Source organism: Pelophylax lessonae (assembly GCF_965119305.1).
Source record: "Pelophylax lessonae genome assembly, chromosome: 5".
Classification (NCBI taxonomy): domain Eukaryota; kingdom Metazoa; phylum Chordata; class Amphibia; order Anura; family Ranidae; genus Pelophylax; species Pelophylax lessonae.
Window position 1 is genome coordinate 193,143,654 of NC_138772.1, and position 26,615 is coordinate 193,170,268.

The window sequence follows — 26,615 nt, forward strand, 5'->3', positions numbered from 1 at the left end:
TGAATGAGTGCTTGTTTTAAAGTACGTTAACTGCTTGTTCTGAATATGTAAATTCTTTAATGTGCATAATCTTGGTACAGGTTCACTCTTCAACATAGACATCTAGTCTGTCCATACAATAGTCTATCAATCCATTTCAAGAGGAGATGAATGGCGCACTCAGGGACACAGGTACCACCATGTGAATTGTATAACAAATAAAAGAAAAAAGTCTCTAACATATCAATCCAAAATGTCCGTGGCACTTGTGGTAGCTGACCACAGAGTAAAAGCAATCTCTGCAGAGGGAAACAAGAAAATAAAGAGGGGAGTGCCTCCTAAATATAGTATTAGGACATATTTATTGGTAAAACGACAATTGGCAACTCACATGCCTTGAGAAAGGAATGTTCATGCTCTGAAATACATAGCCACACCCTGCTATCCTCCCATCGTGATGTCATCTCCGATTGGCGAGGCCGATACTTTTCACCATGTTTCCAGAAGCGACGGAGTATCCTGTCAATGCTGGAATCATAAAAACTAATAGGGCAGCTTCTCCAGAAAGACAGGCACAGGATTGGATGTAGCAGTTTTTACCATTTTTAGAGCCAGTGTTTTTACCTTATCTACAATTGCCAATTGTCATTTTACCAATAAATATGTCCTATTACTACATTTAGGAGGCAATACCCGCTTTGTTTTCTTATTGTTCTATTTCAGTAAACACTTAAGCTGTCCACGCACTGATTGAAATTCAGCCAGTTTAGCAGGCACTGGCCACATTTTAATAAGTGTGTGACCATTCCTGCTAGACAGAAGTCAATTATTTGACTGACTTCTGTTGGACCTACAAGTTGGAAAACTATTTTTGACCAGCCCCTGCAGCTAATCACTTGCTGCTGCTGATCAGTGTGTTCTGACAGTAGCAGGAACTGTTGGCAGAATGCACTGTCCCAGTGGGGGTGGTGGTGGGGGGGGGGGGGGGGGGTTCCTCCATCCAACCCACTTGTTTAGGTGGAAGAATCTGTTTTTTTTTATTTCATCCCATTTAACAGTGAATAGCTAGGTTTAGAAATGAAATAGTCCTAAATGTATGCTATTCTAGATGAAACTAAATAATAGACTCACTCATTGTTTTTTTTTTTTTTTTGATTAAACAGATTTGCATGTTGTACAGATGTCCAATAATATATTCAGAAACGTATCATTGCTGAATGTTATATACATCAATGTATAATACAGTTGGTAATAAAAGACTGCAGTGGAAAATATAAGTTAACATTATGAGCTAAATGATAACTGCAGGGATTTCAGAATTCTGTAAAGCGATATGCCATTCACACAGCTAATGCAAATGTGAATACAGTAAATATGAGTGAACTCTTTTGCTTGCCAAAATATTTGTTATTCAATTAAGTCTCTACCTGACAAACTCTTTAGCAAAAGTGGAACACTATTATAGTGAACCTGCAGCTCTGCAGTGTCCTGTATCCCCGAAATTCTGTCTGCTCTTTGGACTATTATTGAACATCGTCCTATTGATCTCCTTCCTAAAAGTCCTTCTAAACTACCTTCCTTTTACTAGTGTTATGTTAAGTAGCGATGATCGAACGGTTCGGGTCGACCATCGGTTCGACCCGAACATTGACTGTTCGAAATTCGGCCGAATTCCGAACTTTTTGCGGAAAAAGTTCGGAATTCAGCAACCGGAACCGACCAAATGCAATGGGACAGGAACTGGGCTTTAAAAGTCCGTGATTGGACCAGAACCATCAGTAAAAGCCAATTGAGGGGGCAGGAGGATGCTAGGAATGTGATTGGAGTGAATAGGGGATCCAGAGGCCAATCAGTAGTGAATACGCCCCCCAGTATATAACATAGCCCCGCCAAATCTCTAGCACTGTAATACAGGGGCTGTGGAAGAGAGTGGAAGCAGTTCTGTTACTCCTGCTTCAAAAGTGTCATTTAGCAATTATTAGTGTGAGGAAAGGGATATCTAGTGTAATTAGGGTACTATTTTCCACTATAGTTAGATTCAATAATCTAGTTTCTGTAGGGAAAGTGTTAAGTGTCAGGGTGACCGTAGTGTAGTGTAGGGTGAACTGACTCTGACTGCTATGGCAGGGTGAGCAAACTCTTCCATGTCAGGGTGACCGCCATAGAAAAAAGATTGTTTGTCTTAGAATTGCAGTAGAGCAGGCATATGGCTCCGCTACTTTCACACCTGGCTGTTTTTGTTGCAGGCGTTTATTGGGCTTTTTTGTGGACGTCTTTGGAGGCAGGCATGACATCTGAACTTCTGTGTAGGGGTATATATACACACACACACATATATGTATATATACACATACACACAAATAGGTGTGAAAGTAGTGGAACCCTATGCCTGTGCTAATTAAATTATTTGCAGGCATAGGGCTCTGCTCCTATCACACCTATATGTGTGTATGTGTATATATACATATATGTGTGTGTGTGTGTGTGTATATATACCCCTATACAGAAGTTCAGATGTTATGCCTGCCTCCAAAGACGCCCAAAAAATGCCCAAAAAAACGCCTGCAACAACACACCTGGGCGTTTTTGTTGCAGGTGTTTTTTTGGGCATTTTTTGGCATCTTTGAAAGCAGGCATAACATCCAAACTTCTGTGTAAGGGTATATATACTGTAAGGGATTAGCTCGGTGGTAGGCGTATGGGTGACCCCTTTGGGGGGGTCGGCACACAGGGAGATAGCCGAGGAGTGGTTGAAAACAATAGTTTTTGGTTTATTCTTCAAACAAGTGCATGCAGCAAAAACATCAAAATAAAATAAAACACAAAATAAATCCTGGCCGCTGTGGGCTTCTACCTTCTCACAGCTGGAACCTACCTAAGAAGTCTTCCCAACCTACTGTTGGGCCGTCACTGCTGATCTTACAGCAGACACTCAAATGTCCATTTGTTTTCTTTTCACATATAAACATTGTCCATTGAACATGTCCCTTTGTTTTCTTTCACACAGAAACACTTCGTCTTCTCACCTTTGAGACGTCTTCACTCGTTTTTACCCTCCTGAGCGCACACCGCTTCAGGAGGTCTTCCCCATGCTCACTCAGCTTTCAGGGGGCACACAGGACTGTCCTCTACCCACATGGCGTCAGGATGCAGCCGTTTGTCTGCCTTCCTCTCCCAGCCCACACGGCGACAGGAGGCAGCACTCAATAGATTTTCTCTGGACAAATTATAGAGGCCTTGATCTCCTCATTCCGAACAGCTGAATGGTTTTCAACTTCCTGCTGGCTCTCTCTGCAGCCAACACCCTATAGTATCAGTGAACTTTCTAAATCAGGTGGAAATGTATCTCCTTCCTGTGACTACATTCCCAGATTTACCTGACTTCCTGTCACATACCCCCCCCTCTTGTTTCAACCCTAGGGTTGGGACACAGATTTCCAGGCACGCATGTGTCAAGCACTGCTGACTCACTGATAAGCCTCCTAGTATCCTCAAGCTTCCGGGTGAAACTGTTTCTGTCATCTTCATTGACAGATTTCTCATAAATGTCACACAGTTTGTCTCTCATCTCATATACACATTCCCTAACTGCATTTTTGGCATCATTTCGCTCCTTCTCAAGTTTGTCTTGCATACAAGTTTGTCCTATCCGCCATGGAGGACCGTGATCCATAGGCAACTCAATTGTGCTAGTCTTAATGTCTTCAACATTCTTGAGCCGCCTCTCTCTGCAATCCATAAAGGTTTTCCACAAAACTTTGAGAACCTCTGCTTCACTAAGCTTTGTTCCAAGTAGGGACTCTTGACGTCCCTCTGTGACTGGAGTTGCTTCTCCATACAGCTGTACACAATCATTGACTCTTTGTTTCTTGAGTTTAGCTTGCTCTAAGATGCTGTGCAGAGGATTTTTCATTTGCGACACCAGGCTGTCACCCATTTCTTCAAAGTGACCCCTGTTCCTTTTTCCAGAGACATCAATATCATTCACCAAACATGTTATATTCAGAGGCAGATCTGAAGCATTTGCACTCATCAACTTCTTAAACATTTCGCCCTCCTGAGCGAGTCGCAGTAAAGGCCTACTATTTGATTTGATATCCAGTTTATATTTCTTGCCCAACTCTTCACAGAAGTAGCCAATCAGAACATTATCAACTTTCCTTCCACCAACATAGGGGTCAAAGGCAACAACACAGTTGAACCCAGCAATCTGGGTGGTATCCATTATAGACCTCCTCTCTGCATCAGTGAAGAAGCATGGAACTGCAACACATTCTTTTACAGGTTTCTTCAATGCACTTTCTGCTGAACTATTTGACCGCTCAAGGTCACCTAGTTCCTTTTCTCTATCTGAATTCCACATGGAATGTATCTCAAGATCACGATCAAATTTCTGCCACCTGTCTTTCACCAGTTCCATTTTGGAAATATTCCCTGAAAGGCACTTAAACTTAATTTGCTTCACGTTTTCATCAACAGCCTTAGTTTTCTCCACTAGGTGGCGTTTGCTTTTTTCTCCCAGATTTATATCACTTGCTTTAGTTTTCTCCGCTTTAGTTTTCTCCACTAGGTTTTCAGCCTGAACTGAGAAAACATCACATTTCTTACACAGCTCCTTTGTTTGCTGAAGTTTTTGAAGGAACGGTTTATTCCACAGGGGTGATTCAAGCCACATGTCATCACATTTCTGGGGCTCACTCAGGACAGACCCCAAAACTCTGATCCTTTTAAAAACTGCATCAGGCACACTATCCCCTCTTTGGGACAGATCCTCTGTTGCCTGTAATTCCTCTTCCAGTTCCTGCAACGGAATCTTCATCTCTTCTACTTGCTGTTCTAAGGCTCGCTTAGACTTTTCTAGCTCCTGAACGCTTTTCACAACATCATCCTTGGAGCTGACCAATTCTTCCATTTCTGTACGCAGCTGTTTGTTAACACTTTCTAGTTCAGCCTTACACTCTAGAGCTTCCTCCAAAGAGCGAGCCAAGAACAGGGCTTTGCTCTCGTTATCACGCACCTCCGTTTCTGCACGTGCGCGTTCTTCTGCATATTTTGCAGACACAGTCTTCTCTTCACCAAGCATCTGATCAAACTTCTTTTTCACATCTTCAACACACTGTAATGAACCAACGCTTTCTTCCATGCGTTTTTTCATATCCGCTATCTGAGCTTGCAATGTTGCGACTTGCTCTGATAGGTTTTTCTTTGCTTCCTCCTCCTCTTTTAATTGTTCCAGGAAGCCATTTTTCTCATCTTCCATTTGTTTGAGCTTTGTGCTAAAACTCAGCCTTTGACACCTCTCTTCCTGTAAGAGTTCCTGTGTGTCTTGCAGCTGCGATTCCAAGATAGAAAAATCTTCCGCAATTTCTCTAGATTTGCTGTCTGCTTGAGAAAGCTGATTTGTAACATTGTCCAACTCAACCTGCAGTCGGTTTGCCTTCTCTGACAGCTTAGCACACAATCGGTCACCTTCTGACACCTTGACTTGCGATTCCAGAAGCTGTGCCTCTACTTTTTCCCTCTTATGTTCACAATCTCCTTTTCCCTGCATAAGAGCCTTCACCTCATTGGCTAGCATCTGGGAATAAGAATGTAATTCTGCCACACAGGCTTCTTTCTCCTTTAACTGCTGCTGGACACGTTGGGCTTCCCCTTTCCAACTTTCACAGTCCGCACGCCATTCATCTACCACATTGCTCAAAGTAGTGAGCTCATACACAGTACTCAGTAATTTAGCCTCTCTTTCACTTTTCTCTTTGTCGCTGAGAGACAATGTCGCTTTCAGAGCAACATTCTGTTCCTGCGACTCCTGCAGGTCTATTTTTGTAGCTCCCAAAGACTGAAGACTTTTTTCCAGCTGATTACGCAACTCCAACATATCAGCCATACTTTGCTTCTGCAAAGTCTGAATTTCACTTTCCTTTTCCATGAGGATGGTATCTTTCTCCATTATAGTCTCTCTGCGTTTTTGCAACTCGACCAAAAGAAGAGCAGTGGATTCTTCCCACTGTGACACATGAGACTTGAGTAGTTCATTCGTTTCCTGCAAGTTTCTATGCTCCATTTTAAGCAATTCCAAGGCTTGTTCCTTTTCTTCCATTTTCCGTTGCAAGGCATCCAACTCAGCCCTGCACACATACTCGGTTTCCTCCAAACCGATGGCCTCCATTGGCTGCTGGCGTCTCTGTTTCCAGCCTGCCATGCTCTCTTGATGAGCCTTTTGTTGAGCTGCAAAGCTCCGCTGAAAATCCGCATTTGCCTGCTGTTGAGCTGCATTTGCCTGCTGTTGAGCTGTATTTGATATAATCAGTTGTTTCAACATCTCCTCCATTTTGAGCTTACTTTTCATCTGAGCACACTGCGTCTCCATAGCAGTTTCATCAGTGTTGCTAGGGACAACAACCTTCCTCTTTAGTAGACTCTCTTTAGGCATGGATGGGGCTCGTTCAGACGGTAACATCCCCTCCATCCATAGAATCCGGTCTCTCATTTCATCTATCTTTGCATTCTTCAGGCGTTTTGAACGCCCCATCTTCAATAACTCCACAAACAAATTTTTCACAGTCCAGCAAAAAATTTTCAGACCACTGTCTCTTTAACACATGTAGTTTTTCTCTCTCTTGCAAGATCTCTTTTCCTGCACACACAGTTTGTGCAGTCACTTGCACCAGACACAACAAAGTTCATCAAATAATTTTGAGACCGCTGTCTCTTTAAAACACTTTTTTTTTTTTCTGTCAGGATCTTCTCTCTTGCACACATAGATTGTGCAATCTCATGCACCAGATAAAGTTCATCAAACATTTGCACTTCCTTGCAGGGATCTCTGCTTATGCCCACTGCATACCTCCACCATATGTAAGGGATTAGCTCGGTGGTAGGCGTATGGGTGACCCCTTTGGGGGGGTCGGCACACAGGGAGATAGCCGAGGAGTGGTTGAAAACAATAGTTTTTGGTTTATTCTTCAAACAAGTGCATGCAGCAAAAACATCAAAATAAAATAAAACACAAAATAAATCCTGGCCGCTGTGGGCTTCTACCTTCTCACAGCTGGAACCTACCTAAGAAGTCTTCCCAACCTACTGTTGGGCCGACACTGCTGATCTTACAGCAGACACTCAAATGTCCATTTGTTTTCTTTTCACATATAAACATTGTCCATTGAACATGTCCCTTTGTTTTCTTTCACACAGAAACACTTCGTCTTCTCACCTTTGAGACGTCTTCACTCGTTTTTACCCTCCTGAGCGCACACCGCTTCAGGAGGTCTTCCCCATGCTCACTCAGCTTTCAGGGGGCACACAGGACTGTCCTCTACCCACATGGCGTCAGGATGCAGCCGTTTGTCTGCCTTCCTCTCCCAGCCCACACGGCGACAGGAGGCAGCACTCAATAGATTTTCTCTGGACAAATTATAGAGGCCTTGATCTCCTCATTCCGAACAGCTGAATGGTTTTCAACTTCCTGCTGGCTCTCTCTGCAGCCAACACCCTATAGTATCAGTGAACTTTCTAAATCAGGTGGAAATGTATCTCCTTCCTGTGACTACATTCCCAGATTTACCTGACTTCCTGTCACAATACACACACACATATATGTATATATACACATACACACATATAGGTGTGAAAGTAGCGGAACCCTATGCCTGCGCTAATTAAATTATTTGCAGGCATAGGGCTCCGCTCCTATCACACCTATATGTTATGTATGTGTATATATACATATATGTGTGTGTGTATATATACCCCTATACAGAAGTTCAGATGTTATGCCTGCCTCCAAAGACGCCCAAAAAATGCCCAAAAATATGCCTGCAACAACACACCTGGGCGTTTTTGTTGCAGGCATTTTTTGGGCATTTTTGGGCGTCTTTGGAGGCAGGCATAACATCTGAACTTCTGTATAGGGGTATGTATACACACACACATATATGTATATATACACATACACACATATAGGTGTGAAAGTAGCAGAACCCTATGCCTGCGCTAATGAAATTATTTGCAGGCATAGGGCTCCGCTAGAGCTCTCTACCTAACAGGGCCCTCTGATTCCTCCTGTATTGAAGTGTATTGTAACTGTACTGTCGGCCTTTATGTTGTAAAGTGCTGCAAAAAATGTTGGTGCTAAATACATTCTGTATAATAATAAATAACAATAATAATATATAGCAGTAAGGATGACACAGTCCTTATATTTCCACAAACAAATTCAAAGCACACAAAAACTCCAAAGTATGCACAGTTTTCCAAACTATGAGAAAGATCTGCTTCTGATGAGTAAGATCAGACACATTAGAATAATGCGGCAGACTGTAATCAGTTCCTTAGCAATAGTGGTATTTGTAAGTAAATTTCAGCCATGGGCTCAGACAGCTGACAAAAGACCATGTGTTTTTCAGAAAAAATGTTACAGCAGATAGTGGAGTGTTAGAAAGGCTTTAGAAATCTGTTTTAAACTGTTCTATCTCAACTTACCTTCTTATGCAATGACATACACTACTTCTATAAAGACAGTATGGCCACTTACTGATTCAACAGAATCCGCAGACATTTTAAAATGTATCTAAAACTAAAACTTTTATTTTAGTTTTGTATGGAGTGATGAGATGAAGTTAGTACTCCTGTCAGGTTTTTATTGCTTGTAGGAAGATACACTCTCTCCATTTGCCCTGTTGACCATTATCTCTGAGACTGAAATAAATGTATTTTGAGTTGCTGTCAGGACAGAAATAGAGGATAAATCTTCCAATGATAACACTTGTTTCTGTGATAATTTTCTAAGAGGCGATTTTCCCCACATTGAAGAGATTTCATCTCACGTCCTATTGTCTATAAAAGGCAGGAAGTGAAGGGAAATCTCCCAATGAGGCACAGATGGAAGGGGGGCTGGGGGGGGGGGACCTGACAGGAGATTTCATTACTCAATAATCTATCCAAGATAGAAATGTTTTTTCCTTTAGTTACACTTTACCGCTCCATTAAAACACATAATATCAATCCAACATGATTTTACTTCACAAAGTAGAATGCAGAGAATGTTTTCTGTGGAACTATATTACCTCATTGTGTCAGTGGAAACCACTTTATTAACAGTATAAAGCAATACAATGACAGCGGCATATCAACATAGTAGGTGTGACACAACATTATATATAAAAAATACATCTTACATTTATTCTAGCAAGCAATACAGCCAGGTTTTCTTCCTACCTACAGCTTGCTAAATGGCAATAATGGAAAAGCAACAGACTAATAAGTTACTTTGGCTTCTCACACTGCCCTCTCATGTGAACATGTCCTTTGTTGACATATGCAATGTAGTACATGAGATTGGCACCTATTGCCACCTGTGTCAGACTGCCTTGCACCCTGCCTGGGATCTTCCACCAAGATACAGCTTCCTTCACACTGGAACCAGGAACCAGGTATTATAGCTGAGAATTGCACCCAAGAACTAGATGACACTAGCTTAGGGGCAAACTGGAGCTCTTTATTGTAAGCTCATACAGAATTTATACCACACAAATTCAGATAAGAACTTGATCACATTATCCTAAACAATGCAAACTTTACAGTAATGTCGTCAGTACATCCAACAGTACATCTAATGAACAACTAACATAAACATAAACACATAAACATCCCACAATGGTTTGGTAATGAGGTAAAGTGGACACAATACCAATCACATCTCCAAGAGGATTAGCAGACAAACAGAAACAATAGGTCACTCAATTAACAACGGGAATTCACACCTAGGAGGCACACAATGGACGAGTTATACAATGAGAGAAAGACACCTTTCACCAACAGATTTACACAAAAGCAGCAAGAGACGGCAGCATCAGGTTGTTTGAACTAATTATAATCTTCTGCTGTGAGTCTCTCAGTCTAGGAGGGGGTCAAAGCAGTAAGAGTGTCTTGAGCTGCTGATTCTATGCCCCAACAAAACACAGGGACCCCAAATCTGTATCCAGGTCCTAGGTTTGCAGAATCTTTGTGTTTCAGGGAGACATGGACCCAAATCCAAAGCAAAACTACTCCGGGTTCACCCAGGCACACACCTCTCAAAGAATCAAAACAAAAAAGAAAACCTTGCGCTTATGGATAAATTACAGTGCAACAAGTGTATAAGCCTCCTAGCTGCTGCTGACAATAAGGTGACTGTGCCTTTAAATACTGCAACAACATGTGTCAGCGCTGCTAACAATTTTAAATTACTTAATTATCACAAACAATGTAATTAATAAAAAACATTATTGTGCAAAATAAAGTGCTGCATTCAATAAAGTGACCCAGTGCAATTATGTGAATAAGCCATATAGATAAATATTTATCTTGCACATTTATGAAAAGTTTATAAAAAGTCCAAAGTGTTCCAAAGAATAAATCTACTTTGTAAGGTGCTTCAAACATGCTCAATGGTGCTCCCCTTCTGTGGCCCCACTCACCAGAAAAAATAATAACTGAAGCCTGTATCTTAGTGCTGCTCCAATCTGCGTCTGAATTTGGGGGTTAATGACACCTTGGTCTATGCTGAGCACTGTTTCGCCATGCACCAAAAGAACAAACAGATCTCCATAGTGAAGTGCGTATATCAAATCTTTATTAAAATAACATCCACTTACATTAAAAACAGCTTAATCCTCCGTACGGCTCTGTGGTTCCTATGCGGCTCGGCATGCGTTCCACCGGCCGGATCTGACGTATTATGCTTGGTATCACCCTAGACACGTTTTGCCCTCCCACAAGGCGTCATCAAGCACAATAATGTTTTTTATTAATTACATTGTTTGTGATAATTGAGTAATTTAATATTGTTAGCAGCGTTGACACATGTTGTTTCACCTCTCCAAGAATAGAGCCCCCTCAAAAGCCAGGGCCCATAGTCAGTAGGCAAAAGGCTAACCTGAAGCCAGGGCCCATAGTCAGTAGGCAAGAGGCTACCTTGCAGTCCCCTCCAAAAGCCCCTGTCCTGGTTGAGTCTGTCACACCACCTCTTTCAGAGTTCTAAAATACAGTGGATTACAACAGGCTGAAACCAAGTTGATTTCTATTACTTACAGTAACTGCATTTACGATTACATTTGATTATATTTGTATTGAATAAATAACTGTATTTCATTGAGTTTTCACTACATACTCCTCAAGTTCTGTTTTTATTAATTTCTTTTTGTCTGAAGTTTTTCTTTGGGCTCTAACAAGTATTAATCCTCTGCTGTTATTTTCTGAAGTCTCAGTAACAATAGATATAGTAACGTCACTGCTTGCTTCATTCCAAGTTATTGAGATTCAGACCAAGATATGTGTTAGAAAAATAAATGATGTATACCACTGAAGAATGGTTTAGTTTCTTTCAGGTTCTCCAGTGGACAAAGTTCAAAAGTTTTTGGGTGAGGTATTTCTGTAGTCATATTCCATCAGAAACAGATTTCCTGTATGCAGTATGCACAAGATGGCTCTTACTTATCTGATGAGATGAAAAGATACAGTGTACTTAACAATAACTGAATGTGGCAGAATCCAAAGGGGTGATAAATACTACACTAGACATACAGATGCTTTTCTTGCCAATAATAAATGAGGAAATTCGCTTTATGGAGAATCTGTTTACATAGGGACATCTGGAGAGCCTCACAAGTTTGGACTTCCTCCAGTGTCTCGGATTTATGAGCTACTCTTGACTTAAGTAAATAGCTCACTTTTCTGCATGATACAGTTTGTACCACTAATTATTTGCTGATATGCTGAGGCTACCAGAACTTTTAACTGGATCTCATGAGTTGAAAGCCAAAATTCCCTGGCTATTGTGTAAGAACATAATGAGTATCTTTAGATCCATTTTCAGGATGTTCACATCTTTAGTTTTGATATATCAACTATTCTCTGCTGTTGACATTTCACCTAAGTTGGGAACATTTTGGTATTTTAAGATTGCTGTTTATCTGTGGGTAAACTCAAGGGAATCTATTACATTTTTCAATAGTTAGGATTTAAGTTATAGCAAACCAGTGCTTCATTTTAAGCTTTTAAAAGTGTTGATCTAGCCAAAATTTTACTGTATTAGAAAAAAAAAACATTATCACTCGGAGAAAAAGTTATGTAAATCTCTCTAACAGAGCTTTGGATAGCAGTAAAAACCCATCACAGATTGTAATCATTCCAAATTCTATTTTGGATGTGCTTCACACACCCAAAAAACCTGCATCAAAGTACACAGGGCATACATATTATGACCAATCCCTCTTCCCTTCACATTGTTCCCCCCACTGCTGCTTTTACCAGCAGTTCATGACTTCCAAAATTACAGACTTGACTTTCTGAGTAATACAGCAGCCAGCTCTTGCCGCTGTCAAATCTGAGCTTTTGAACAGTGTTTGTAAATACTATTTAGAAGTGGGGTTCAGAAATGCAAATTAACATAAATGTTACCTTGTATTTACTCTGTTTTATGCATATGAAGATGAAAGGGTTGACATTTATATTGCATATGATGTCGGTTAATGCAACTTTACAAGTAACAAAAGTATTTTTTTTATATACACTATATTCAATTGGAGGCACAGCACATAGATGCATAGATTGATTGAGTGTCCTGTCAGTGGGGAACAAAGTGTGCATGTGTGAATGATGTCACTGACACAAACATCAGGGGATATCTCCTAAACAGCGCAGTTTATAATACTTTTAAAGCCACCTACATGTAAGTGATTTTAGAATGCTTTATATGGCCTAAACTTAGACAGGGGAGTTTACTACTACTTTAATAGGAAAGCAGAGGGACTGGCAGGATCACCAGGGATTGCACACAAAGGAAAAAATGCAAAAAGAACAAGATACTTTTTTTATACAAGTCCATGGTACCACAGACACATATCAGGAAAACGAAATGTTGGGTAAGAAACACTTTAACCATAGCACATGGTGTGGGACCTGGCATCCAGTGTGTCAGATGCAAAAAAATGTAAAACAGTCATTATCTTTAAAACATCACCACACATAGCATTGTATATATAGTACACTATATTGCCAAAGTGTTGGGATGCCTGCCTTTACATGCACTTGAACATTAATGGTACCAGTTGTGATGGACCCCCTTACTCAAGAAGAGTATGTCCGCCGTTAAAGCTTCCCTTGCCTGGTACCAGCACGATCCAAGATCCCTTAGCCCACCCAGTCACTTGTCGAGACATCTGTGTGGGGTGGTAGGAAGCATAAGACTGTTTATTCAAACACAGGCACAAAAGATATACACTCTGGGACAATCCCCCCTCCCCTTTAGCAGCTAATCCACATACACATATACATGCCATAATAGGTTGATCCCAAGGCAGACAAAAACAATAGAACAATGGGATACAGGCACTCAACAATAACAAACCCCACCCCACCCTACCTCATTATCTAGCAATAGTTTATGAGACACTCCTACAATATTCTTTTGACACAAACCACACATATAGAACCCAGGATAACAGGGGTAAAACAAAATGCTGAGTCTGGTGTGGTTGTACAGTGAGTCTGATTAGTGCAGACCCAACTGGGGTTCTTGGTCACCCTGTGCCCCTAGAAGACAAAGGGTGACTTACGCATAGGAGGGGCCGGGGAAGCTGGACAAGGGTTTTCCAGGTTAGGCACTGATGTGGATGAGGCTTGGCTCCCAGTCTTGACTCTAATTCATCCCAAAGGTGTTCTATCGAGTTGAAGTTAGGACTCTCTGCAGGCACATATTATATATATATATATATATATATATATATATATATATATATATATATATATATATATATATATATATATACTGTATATATTGAGGAAATAATACTAATATATTGCCTTTCTAGCTTTTCTGATTTAATAATTTAATTACATTACAGGAAATGCATGTTCATGAAAAGTTGGTAAAAAAAATGGTTTTATTTTGCCACCTATTACATGCTGACTGCAATTCATAGAAAGGTTTAGCTAAATTATATGATGGAAGTATTGAGAAACATGTGCAGGATTCTGAAGAGAGCACTGAACTAAAGTGGAAAGACACTAGCTGGCACTAGCTGGCACTAGCTGGCACTTTCCCTGCAAAGTGTAGATAAACTATACATACATACATATATAAAATGCTACCTGAGATACAAACCGGTAACTGTAAAAATAGATATTCTGAATTAGCTATACAGCATCAGCAACGCTATAGTAAAACCATTGGTCTGCTCTGTAAAACAACAGAAATCAATTCTTCTTCTTCCTCTTTTTGTTTTAGCAAACATGAACTGCCCATAGCAGGGCTGAGTGGAGTGATTTTGCCAAACTGTATTACTGATTTCAGTTTTCACTCAGTAAGCTGCATAGGTAGAAAGTGTTTGAATTTTTTTTTCTTTTTTTCAGAATGTGTGTTTTAGGTGGCTGTTTAATTTTTTCTTAGTGTTCTTGCATTTGTGTTTTTTCCATGGTCTTATGTATTTTATTGGTATTTGTGCAATGCCGCTAATTTTTGTTTATTTTTGTTTTGCTTCTTCCACTTTTTTCTATTTATAAAAATAAATAAATAGGTAATGAGGCAAATGAGGGCCATGTCCACCAAACAGATTCAGGATAGTTAAAAACAGCTTCCACAAACCTTAGAAGCAATTAAAAGCCCACTGAACTGTTGAAAACAACATTTTACTTTTCCCTAATAATTGACTCCACAACATTTTGTTAAAATTGTAAAATTTCCCTTGCACAAAATTTTTGCTGACATTTTGGAGGAATGAAAACTTTCAATTTAGTCAATCCCTAGCTATTAACCACTTGCTAACCGCTCACTGAGCTGGTACTGCGGCAAAGTGGCTCGTTATCGTCCAGCGACGTAGACCTACGTCGCTGGATCCCGCCCCCTGTATTCAGTCACAGCGGGAGTCGGGCCAGGGGAGGAGAGGTGGTGATCACCGCCGCTCTTCCCTGATCGTCGGGGATCGAGTGAGGAAATCCGCCCACTTGTGTAAACAAAGTGGGCGGATCTCCTATGTGACAGACAGTGACAGATTACAGGATTCAGCATAGCTGAACCTGCGATCTGTGCCTGTGTCACACAATCCCCTCCCCCCACACACGTCAGTAAGCACCAGGCATACATTTAACCCCTTGATCACAAATAAAGTTAATCCCTTCCCTGCCAGTGTCATTATTACAGTAACAGTGCATATTTATAGCACTGATTACTGTAGTAATGTCACTGGTACCCCCAAAAGTGTCAAAAATGTCAGTTAGGGGTCCGATCTGTCCGCCACAATGTCGCAGTCCCGCAAAAAAAATCGCAGATCGCCGCCATTACTAGTAAAGGAAAATAAACAATAAAAATGACAAATCTTTCCCGTAGTTAGTAAACGCAATAACTTTTGCGCAAACCAATCAAAATACGCTTATTGTGATTTTTTTTTTACCAAAAATATGTAGCAGAAAACAAATTGGCCTAAAATGTTAAACAATTTTGATTTTTACATTTTTTTTTTGGGAATGTTATATACAGTATCAGAATGTAAAAAGTATTGTTTTTTTTTTTCAAAATTGTCGCTCCTTTTTTTAAAAATTAAAAATCGCACAGGTGATCAAATACCACCAAAAGAAAGCTCTATTTGTGGGGAAAAAGGGACAAACATTTAATTTGGGTACAGCGTCGCACGACCGCGCAATTGTCCGTTAAAGTAACGCAGTGCCGAATCGCAAAATATAGCCTGGTCAGGAATGGGGTAAAATCTTCCAGTCTTAAAGCGGTTAAAAATACGCTCATTGAAATTTTTTTTGTCAAAGACATGTAGCTAAATATATTTTGGCCTAAATATATGACAAAAATTGAATATATTGGATATTTTTTAACTGTCAAAGTAGAAAATGTCAATTTTTTCGCAACATTTTCGCTCTTTTTTTTATGAATATCACAAAAAATGAATGAAAAGCGCAGAGGTGATAAAATACAACCTAAAGGAAGCTCTGTTTGTGGGAAAAAAAGGACCTAAATTTTGTTTGGGTACAGGGTTGCATGACCGCGCAATTGTCAGTTAAAGTCACTCAGTGCCAAGTTGCAAAAAGTGGCCTGGACATAAAGCAGGAAAATCCTCCGGTGGTAAAGTGGATAGTCTAGGCTTATTAATAAAATTTATCAAAAGTGATATTATTCATACCAATACCTGTTTTTTCTTGGAATCTCCTTGATCTTGTTTCCTTGGTGTCCTCCTCCTCCCATGACCCCTATCTGCTTCTTCCCACTTCCCAGGCTGCAAGTAAGTAAAAAGGGGATAGAAGCTGGGGTTATAGGGGTGGAATTCTTTGGGATCCAACCTGGGACTTCCCTTTAAGGTAGAAATCTTTCTCATCCTGTCATTGCTGGGAAGGGAGATCATTGATATGAAAGAAAGTTGTGGACAATTTAAATCCTTGCTGTTCCTATCTTTTGAAGTGAGGGGGATCTAGTCTAGTCTTCATACACACTTGCTGAGCATCTTTGTTCATTTTGCAGGTTTACTTTTTGACATTATTTACAGGCATTTTTGCAGACTGGAGCATTTTTTTTTTTCAAAAATGATTTTTAACTGATATAAAGCTAGGGAGAACGTTTGTGATATGTGGTTGCTTCAGGTGGTCTCACTGAAGTTTAAGGGGCCAACAAAGCTTGAAGCCTAAAAGTTGTAGCTCAGAAGAAGTTCCTGTACTATTTCTGCTACAAACTGCAAGCATCCCTATCCTCATGAGTGAACAGGTAGAGTTGAAAACCATGGGATTTTGGATGTTGAGCACTTTGGAGGGTCAAGGTTTGATCTACAAAACTCTTCGGTTTAAATGGGGCTATTTTGAATAATTTTGAATAATTTCCATTTAAATTGTTAAGAAGAAGAACTGCTCACCTAATTTCTGTAGATCGGTATCATTTATTAAACTTAAAAATACCAGGAAGAAGAAACCTATTTGGAGATGTAGAAGAATTTGCTTCTTCTGGCTATTGTGTTTTCAATTACACAGATCCTCATGTAAACACAACTGTAGAGCATTTTTGGTTTCCTAATGCCCTTAATGATATAGAGATCTGAGCTTCCTCAGCAACTCTTTTTATAAACAGTTCTATGCAAATGTGTTCATTTGATATCTATAATCATAACTCTCATGGTATATGAAGCTGTAAATAGTTTAAAGTTCTAAAGAAGAAATGCTAATCTTGTACATTGGAGATCCCAGTTTTGCTTATTTCTAATATGACATTGTTACTTGCAGCCTTTGTAAAGTACTTGTTAGGCCACACATACTGTGTCTAGCTGTCATATTTTATTATTTTAAAAGTGCTTGTTTCATATTAAATTCCACCACACAATATACATATTTAAAAAAAAAAAACAGTAGCAATTTATGTTTAACTTACATTTATCTATTCATGATTTATTCTTGAGGTGTGTGGTTGTGTGTGTGTAAAACAGGGATTTATGGAACAATGTTTTGGATCTTGTGTTCCTCTTTGACTTTATAGGTCCCAATGACTGTGCCTATGCTATATAGCAGGGGTGGGGAACCTTTTTTTTACCAAGGGCCATTTGGATTTTTGTAAACATAATTCGGGGGCCGTACAAAATGATCAACTTAAAAATTAGCCTGTTATATTTGACCACAGCGTGCCCCCTTTCAATGCAGAGTGACCACAGTGTGCCCCCTTTCAATGCAGAGAAACCACAGCGTGCCCCCTTTCAATGCAGAGAGACCACAGCGTGCCCCCTTTCAATGCAGAGAGACCACAGCGTGCCCCCTTCAATGCAGAGAGACCACAGCGTGCCCCCCTTTAAATGCAGACTAACCACAGCGTACTCCCTTTCAATGCAGACTGACCACAGCGTGCCCCCTTTCAATGCAGAGAGACCATGGCGTGCCCCCTTTTAATGCAGAGATACCACAGCGTGCCCCCTTCAAAGCAGAGAGACCACAGCGTGCCCCCTTTCAATGCAGACTGACCACAGCGTGCCCCCTTTCAATGCATACTGACCACAGCGTGCCCCCTTTCAATGCAGACTGAGCACAGCGTGCCCCCTTTCAATGCAGACTGACCACAGCCTGCCCCCTTTCAATGCAGAGAGACCACAGCGTGCCCCCTTTTAATGCAGAGAGACCACAGCGTGCCCCCTTCAATGCAGAGAGACTACAGCGTGCCCCCTTTCAATGCAGAGAGACCACAGCGTGCCCCCATTCAATGCAGACTGACCACAGCGTGCCCCCTTTCAATGCAGACTGACCACAGCGTGCCCCCTTTCAATGCAGACTGACCACAGCATGCCCCCTTTCAACGCAGAGAGACCACAGCGTGCCTCCTTTCAATGCAGAGAGACCACAGCGTGCCCCCTTTCAATGCAGAGAGACCACAGTGTGCCCCCTTTCAATGCAGACTGACCACAGCGTGCCCCCTTTCAATGCAGACTGACCACAGCGTGCCCCCTTACAATGCAGACTGACCACAGTGTGCCCCCTTTCAATGCAGACTGACCACAGTGTGCCCCCTTACAATGCAGACTGACCACAGCGTGTCCCCTTCAATGCAGACTGACCACAGCGTGCCCCCTTACAATGCAGACTGACCACACCATTGCAAACCATTGCACAGGGCAGGTAAGTATAACATGGTTCATCTAGGCAGGATTTGACTGAATTGATTGGGCTTAGATGCAGGGAAGAAAAAAGGTGGGGTCAGAGGAGCATTTTACCCCTGGGCCAGTACAAATAATATTTGTTGGGCTGTAGCTTTAGGAAGAGACATTTCTCTATCCAGTCCTAAATAAGTGCCGTATCCACACCAGTAAAAATTGATCTTGTCATTATATGGCTATCTGCTCCCTGTTCAGACCTGCTATCTTCCAGAAAGGGAGGCACTGGTAAAAGAATGCAAAACTGTGTTGTGCTAATTTTTTTGAAGGAATCATGAATAAGGGCTATTTTTTTATAATAATTTTACATTTTATTAAGGTGAGTTCATATCACTTTCACAGAGCAAGTGCCATCTTGTTCAGCACATGGAATACTCCATTGTTTACAATTTATCCTATAATTTCCTCTTGTTCAGCATTAGGGATGAGCTCATGTTGATGTTTGGACATCAATTTTAACCTGCCTGAGCTATCCTGCCAGCAAACTGTCAAAGTTGACAGCCAATCATAGGCAGCGGAGGCATTTCCTGCCCTGCCCTACCCTAAAATCTGTTACAATAAACCATGTTCTGTAAGGCAACCTCTGCCTTTTACCAAGCCTACCATTGCACACTTTATGTGGTTCATTTTTAGCCCTTTGGAAACAGACCCTAGCATGAAAGGACCAGTTGGTTGTTTGCTCTCCTGCTTTGGTGGGCCATAAGTTGGCAAATGGGTTGTGTGCTCCCCTGTTATGATGTTTCTTGCTTTCATGATTTGCAATGCTGGAAGCCATAGATTATTTTTATCATTCAATAAGCATCAGAAGGCTAATGAATCTTTTACATTACCTAGGAGAACTATTTTTGCATTGCAAACATTCTTATGCCATGCAAAAGTCAGTCATAAATGGTCATACAAGAGTCAGTCAGTGTATTTTTATTAAAATAGTGTACATTTTATCTAAATAATATTACACTTACATAAAAAATATATACTGTATATATAGGGTACTTTGTAAACTTTTAGGCTTGTGTGAAAAAAATGCTATAAATTAAGAATGCTTTAAAACATAAAATTAATAATAGTTATTAGTAGTAATAGTAATAGTAATTTTTATCAATTAACAAAAAGGAAAGTAAATGAATAGAAGAAAAATCACTTGAGATCGATAACACCAAATTTAACACACCTGCTCCCCATTCACACCTGAGACCTTGTAACTCCATTGAGTCACATGACTTTGGGGAGGGAAAATGGCTAATTGGGCCCAATTTGGATATTTTGACTTAGGGGTGTACTCACTTTTGTTGCCAGTGGTTTAGACATAAATGGCTGTGTTATGAGTTATTTTGAGTTATTTTGAGGGGACAACAAATTTACACTGTTATACAAGCTGTACACTCACTACTTTATACACTACTACTTGTAGCAAAGTGTCATTTCTTCAGTGTTGTCACATGAAAAGATATTATAAAATATTTACAAAAATGTGAGGGGTGTACTCACTCTTGTAAGATACTGTATATATACAGTATATATATATATATATATATATATATATATATATATATATATAGTATATTTCTTAAGCAAATGTTTAGATAGATCGATTTATACCAAATGTAGTCATGGTCTGATGCAAAAAGCAATATTTTTTTAGCTATTGTACTTTTACTTTTAAAAATGATTTAAGCTGTAGACTATGCAAATAGGAATTTAATTTGTCATTCCTGTATTTAGTAGCTTTTGAGTCAAAAAATCCAATAATTCCTTTTATGTTGATTGACCTTGGATTTGTGATGGAAGTGTTTCTAAGCCCTGTTAAATATTTGATATGTTCCTCAAATATTCCTCTCCGTAAGCATGCTGAGAATGATTTAATAACTATTCACAGCTCAGGAAGTAGTGCAAAATGTGATGATAGCAATAATGATTAGAAAGCAGAACACTGGGTGTAATGTGTTTTCATTATGGCATGTTGTCTCTAACTGTTACGCTTGATTAATTGTTGCATAAACATTGCATCATTATTTATAGATGTATTGTGTATTAAATATCAATAGGCAAAGCTGACACATATATATCCATTTTACAGTATAATTTCCAACAGCAGCATAAAACCATTAGGGCTAGGAGGCAGGTTACAGGGAGGACCACTGCTAACTTTATGTAAAAGTCCCTGATAAAGTTGAAAGGAAAGTTCATCCAACACCAGTGAGTAAGATGGAGTTTAGTTCATCAGTCACCGCGTGGACAATCCAAACTGCTTACCAGATAAAATTGACCCTCAAGTTATAGAGCAGTCATAAATGACAGATATCCATCAGTGGGGACACTGATAAGAAGACAACTTTCCATTCTTGTGGAGAAATAGCACCTCAGAATAAAAGAAACTGTAATGGTGCAGTAAGTTCTAATAAAAATGACCTTTATTTGAAATTGCACTTACAAGGGAGAAGCAATGAAACAGCATATAAACAAATTCAGAAAACCTGTGGTCTCCCAAGTGTGTTGTTGTCTGACGTAGGGCTCTGTCTTACGCGTTTCGTCATAGATTGACGTCATCAGAGGCGAGGCCCGTCGGGCGTGAGCACGCTATAGGTATAATCAAAACTGGACGTAATGCACCAGGAAGTGCGGCATCGTCCCCTGCGTTCCGGAAAAAGAAACCACAACGCCTGAGCTGGAAATGACAAGCTAATAAACCGGCACTACCCAGCTGCGTTCCAAACCCTGATTACATTTTCGCAAACAACAACAAAGCCCTGTAAACAACGAAAAAGTGACCTCAATCACCTAAAACAAATATATCGGGCTAAAACAACTAGCATGCTGCAGCTGCAATCCACCCCATGATCTTATTTTAAAAGATCTCATAAAATAAATTAAATAGAAAAAATGTATAAACAAAATACAATAAAACCCACCAGTAATTATAAATGACCTTTGTAGCACAATTCCCAGCATAGGTGTTGGCTGTGGGTCCCCCTGGATCACCGGGTGCAACAAAGGTACCTTTAAACATGTTTCTCCAAGTGTGAGCATTGAGACAAGGACCAGTCCAGCATCATTGGGTTTTTATGTTTATTTAGGAACTTGGATGGGAGAAGGGATGAGTGGGATACTCCAACAACTGAACTATGCACAATTAAGCAGGGACTCTAGAAAATGCTGCTTGACGCTGGTTAACGCTGGCCGGATGCCTGTTAATGCTGACTTGACACTGGGTAATGCTGGCTGAATGCCTGTTAACGCTGACTTGACACTGGGTAATGCTGGCTGAATGCCTGTTAACGCTGACCTGACACTATGACTTTGCTTTTGACTAGCGAAGTCCTCTTTTAGCTCCCTGAGGTACTCCTTCCTGAGGTAGCTGACTGTAAACTTTGAATGTACTCCTGAACACTTCAGGGCCCACACTGGCGCCCCCTTTCACTTCCCTATCTTCATGGCTTTAAGACTTGGCACCCCCTTTCACTGCCACAACTACTGGTTAGCTGGCTCCTGGATCTCCTTGACCTTCTGGAGTGGTCCCTTTTCCTAGGCAGACCCCTAGGCAGATCTTAATTACTCATGATACTGTTTTTCCTGAAGACTTTAGCCCAGCAGCTCCACTCGGTCAGCAACACTCTGGATCCCTTTCTGCAGCACAGCTCAACCTCTGGTCCCCTTAGGCCGACTGCCTGGTCCACCTTCACTCTCTGACAGGAAGAGAGACAACTGTCTACTCCTCCTGGGACTGATGCTCCCGCCAAAAGACGCTCTGTCACATGCTCCCTCAGGATTTATTCCCAATCCCAGGATGCATTGCAGCAAACCCCACCCACTGGGACAGTCATAAACCCTGGTGTGCTAAAATGCTCCCTTTTCAGAAAGTAAACAGTATGAGGTATTTAGTAAGAGGCATGGTGAGGTTTTTAACCACTTGCCAACTGCTGTCAGTATATTTACTGCGGCGGTCAGCCCCTTCCTGGGCAAAGTGACATAGGGATACGTCGCTTGCCCACGAGCCTCTAGGGGGCAAGCGCGCGCTGCCGGATGCGCGCTCCTGCCCCCGCTCGTTCACTAACATCCCCGCGCGAGTGACCGGCGGCTCCGATGTCCGCGGGCCACTCGCGATCTCCCGCTGGAGAGGGAGAAAGGCAGACGGCTAATGTAAACAAAGCCGTCTGTCATTCTCCCTGGTGTAACTGCAGAGACTATACGATCCTGCTATGTAGGATCGTATGTCTCTTTGGTTACATCACAAGCCATGCCCCCCCCACAATTAGAATCATGCCCCTAGGGATACATTTAACCCACTGTTTACCAATAAAGTTAACCCCTTCCCTGCCAGTGTCATTTTTACAGTAACAGTGCATATGTATAGCATTGATTACTGTAGTAATGTCACTGGTACCCCCAAAAGTGTCAAAAATGTCAGTCAAGGGTCCGATCTGTCCGCCGCAATGTCGCAGTCCTGCAAAAAAAATCGCAGATCGCCGCCATTACTATTAAGAAAAAAAAAAAATAAAAATGACATCAATCTTTCCCGTAGATAGTAAACGCAATAACGTTTGCGAAAACCAATAAAAATGTAATTATTGCGATTTTTTTCACCAAAAATATGTAGCAGAAAACAAATTGGCCTAAAATGTTAAAAGATTTTAATTTTTACATTTTTTGGGGGGGGAATTTCATATAAAAAAATGTGAAAAATATTGTTATTTTTTTCAAAATTGTCGCTCTTTTTTTGTTTTGATAAAAATTGCATTTGTCTTTAGTCCTGTCTCATCTGAGGGAGGGTATCAAGTTTAGATGCCCTCACTGTACCTCTTGAGTTGACTTAGATATTCAATGTTGTTGCACTAATTTTGATTCAACATGACATGATGTTGTAATTTATGTACCTGTTGTACAGTTATACCAAAAATGTCATACTGCCACTGTTAATACTGTACATGTTTATTATAGCTGTTCAATAAAGCTTTTATTGAAAAAAAAAAAAAAAAATTGCACAGGTGATCAAATACTGCCAAAAGAAAGCTCTGTTTGTGGGGAAAAAAGGACGTCAATTTCATTTGGGTACAGCGTTGCACGACCGGGCAATTGTCCGTTAAAGTCACGCAGTGCCGAATTGCAAAATAGGCCCTGGTCTTTGAGCAGCCAAATCCTCCGGGGCTTAAGTGGTTAAGGTTGTGATTTTTATCACAATTTTCTTTGGAAAACGAACAATCTAAATAAAATTTGTTTTTTTTTTCCACAATTTTTTTGTTTATACATACTGTCACCAGTGCAGTTCAGCATCATTATATGACTGGTGTGGCGGTTATCAAGGATACTGACTGGTGACAGCATTTTAAAAAAAGAACAAAAATGTAAAGCTTATTTTATTTTATCCCACTGACACTAACATTCTATAAACTGCACTATACATACCCTATTTCACATGGCCTCATTCTGTACACAGTGCTGTCCATATCGTATGCCACACCACTTAGTTCTGTACTGTGTGCTGTACATTCCTTATTACACATCGCCTCTTTCTATACTGTGCATGTCATCTTAGACTCCATATAACTACACTCCCATGGTGATCTTTGTGCACCACATTTTATTTTAATTTTTCTGAAATTCTTTATTTAGGTCAGACAGATTAAGTCTATCCATAGTAAAAAAAATACAGACAACAATAATTTCATCAGATGACATAAACAAGACAAAGGCATGAATGTGTATGCATATATTCATAAAAAGAAAAAAAAAACTTTAACTTATAGTCATAGTATGGAATCTGTAGTGCCTGCAAACATGGAGGCGATGGTAGACTAACAGGACTTGAGATGCCGTAGTTTTTGCAAAAAAAAAAAATAGATCGCACAGGGGTGTACTCATGTATAAGAGTCAAAAGCCTGGACTAAAAGCTTGAACACCAACATTAGTTTGAAGTTGGTAGGTAAAGTATAGAAAAAGAAAATTGGTGGGAAGAGGAATGAGGCAAGAGACAAGACAAAGAAGGGAAACAGTAAAGTTAGGGTTAGTGCACTAGGGGCAGTGCCTCAGGTGTGGGGCCCAAAATGTGGCCCAATAAGACAAACTTCTTTTTTTTTTTACAGAGGTGACCCAGCCCGATCTTGCATGCAGAAATTCAGAAAATGCCTGTGCTGTAGCATAACTTCTTTGGCTGACAATTTGCACCCATTTATTGGTACTAGATAGATCAGGTACAACAGCATACTAAATGTATAAAGGCATTAACAGCATTTTCTGCTATACAAAGCAACCTTCAGAAGGTTACCAGATACAATTGTGGCATAAAATGTGCAATATTAAATTACATTGCTGAACAACCTGAAAATAAAGTAGGACAGATAATAGTTTATTGGTATTAGCAGGCAGCCAGTTCATTACATCTCATGCTATTCACACGATCTCCTGTTGCACTCTGTTCACCGTCCACCAATCTTGTTGTACCCTGTAGACAGAACTTTCTGTCTAACTTGTGGCCTGTTAGTAGCATTCTTTTACACCCTTACAAGTACTTTACGCTTATTCTTTTTTAGTTTTATAGAACATCTATATTTTTTCATACCCAACTTTCTTTTTAGTTGAAGATCTGTGCCATGAGCTGAATACCTCCAGTTTGTTCTGTAGATAAGAACCTTGAAGACTGCTTTGATGTAAGAAAATTGCAGAGATGTATAGTAACTAAGTAGAACTACTTCACTACTGTACTTAAGTACTGAAAGGCGGTATCTGTACTTTCCTCGAGTATAATTTTTTCTCCTACTTTCACTTTTACTTCACTAAATTTTTTCAATGATTTCAATACTTCTACTCCGATATTTTTTTTTTGTGCTGCATAGTTACTCGTTACAATTATAAAAATTACCACTGGCAGAACAGTAGATGGCAGGTTTCATGAAGCTCAAAACATGTGTATTATCAGCGCATACGAAAATAAATGCTACTGTATGTATAAATAAAAGCTGCATTTGAAATAATAACAAACAATATGATGTTCAAACTTTTGACTTCTTTCTTTAATAACTACATAACACAGTACTTGTACTTTTACTTTCAGTACTTGAGTAGCAATTTTTTTTCAAAACTACTGGTACTTTTAATACTTGAGTAGCAAAATTTAAAAAAAAACAACTTGCAATACTTAAGTGCAAAAAATGTTGAATACTTTAGTACTTCTACTCAAGTCACTTTTTGATCGAGCACTTCCACTTCTACTCAAGTCACTTTTTGATCGAGCACTTCCACTTCTACTCAAGTCACTTTTTGATCGAGCACTTGTACTTTTACTCAAGTATGGATTTCGAGTACTTTATACAACTCTGGAAAATTGTCAGCTTTGGTGGACTCTTTCAATCCTCACCTAAAGAAACAGTGCTTACGGTTTGAAAATAACTTTACTATGAAAAACAAAGGAAAACAAGAATATTCTACTTCTAGATGGCACTTAGCTGTTATTGTTGTCTGGTTTCATTTGGCATTGTTTCAGAGACAAGCAATATGATACGACACATTAAGAAAGTAAATGCTCAGGCGAATTTGCAAAACAGAAAAAGAGAAACATATTTTGTGCATTCCCCTGTGCAATGTGGTTTTTATGAGTGCTGGAGGTGAAATCATTACAGCTTTCAGTGTGCATAAAGAGAAGCGTAGAGGAATCTGGTACCTGTAATCAATAGCTCAGACAACATCTAATTTTTCTCAGAGCTGGGCCAGGAAGAGGATGTGTTTCAGGACTGTTCCAGCTCTCAGACTGCAGGTGGTTGTTGTCACTCCATTTGTTATATTTATTGCATGAAAACTGCTGCAGGCTATACTTCTGATTCCTAGGCCATGTTATTGCTCATTACTGTAAACCAGGAACCTTACAACAGGCACTGTGTTTTAACATACACATCCATAATGCTCAGTTTCAACCATGATATCACAGCCACCACGGGACAGACGTTTTGAAAACTCTGGAAGTCTTTAAATTAAAGATATATAGAGAAG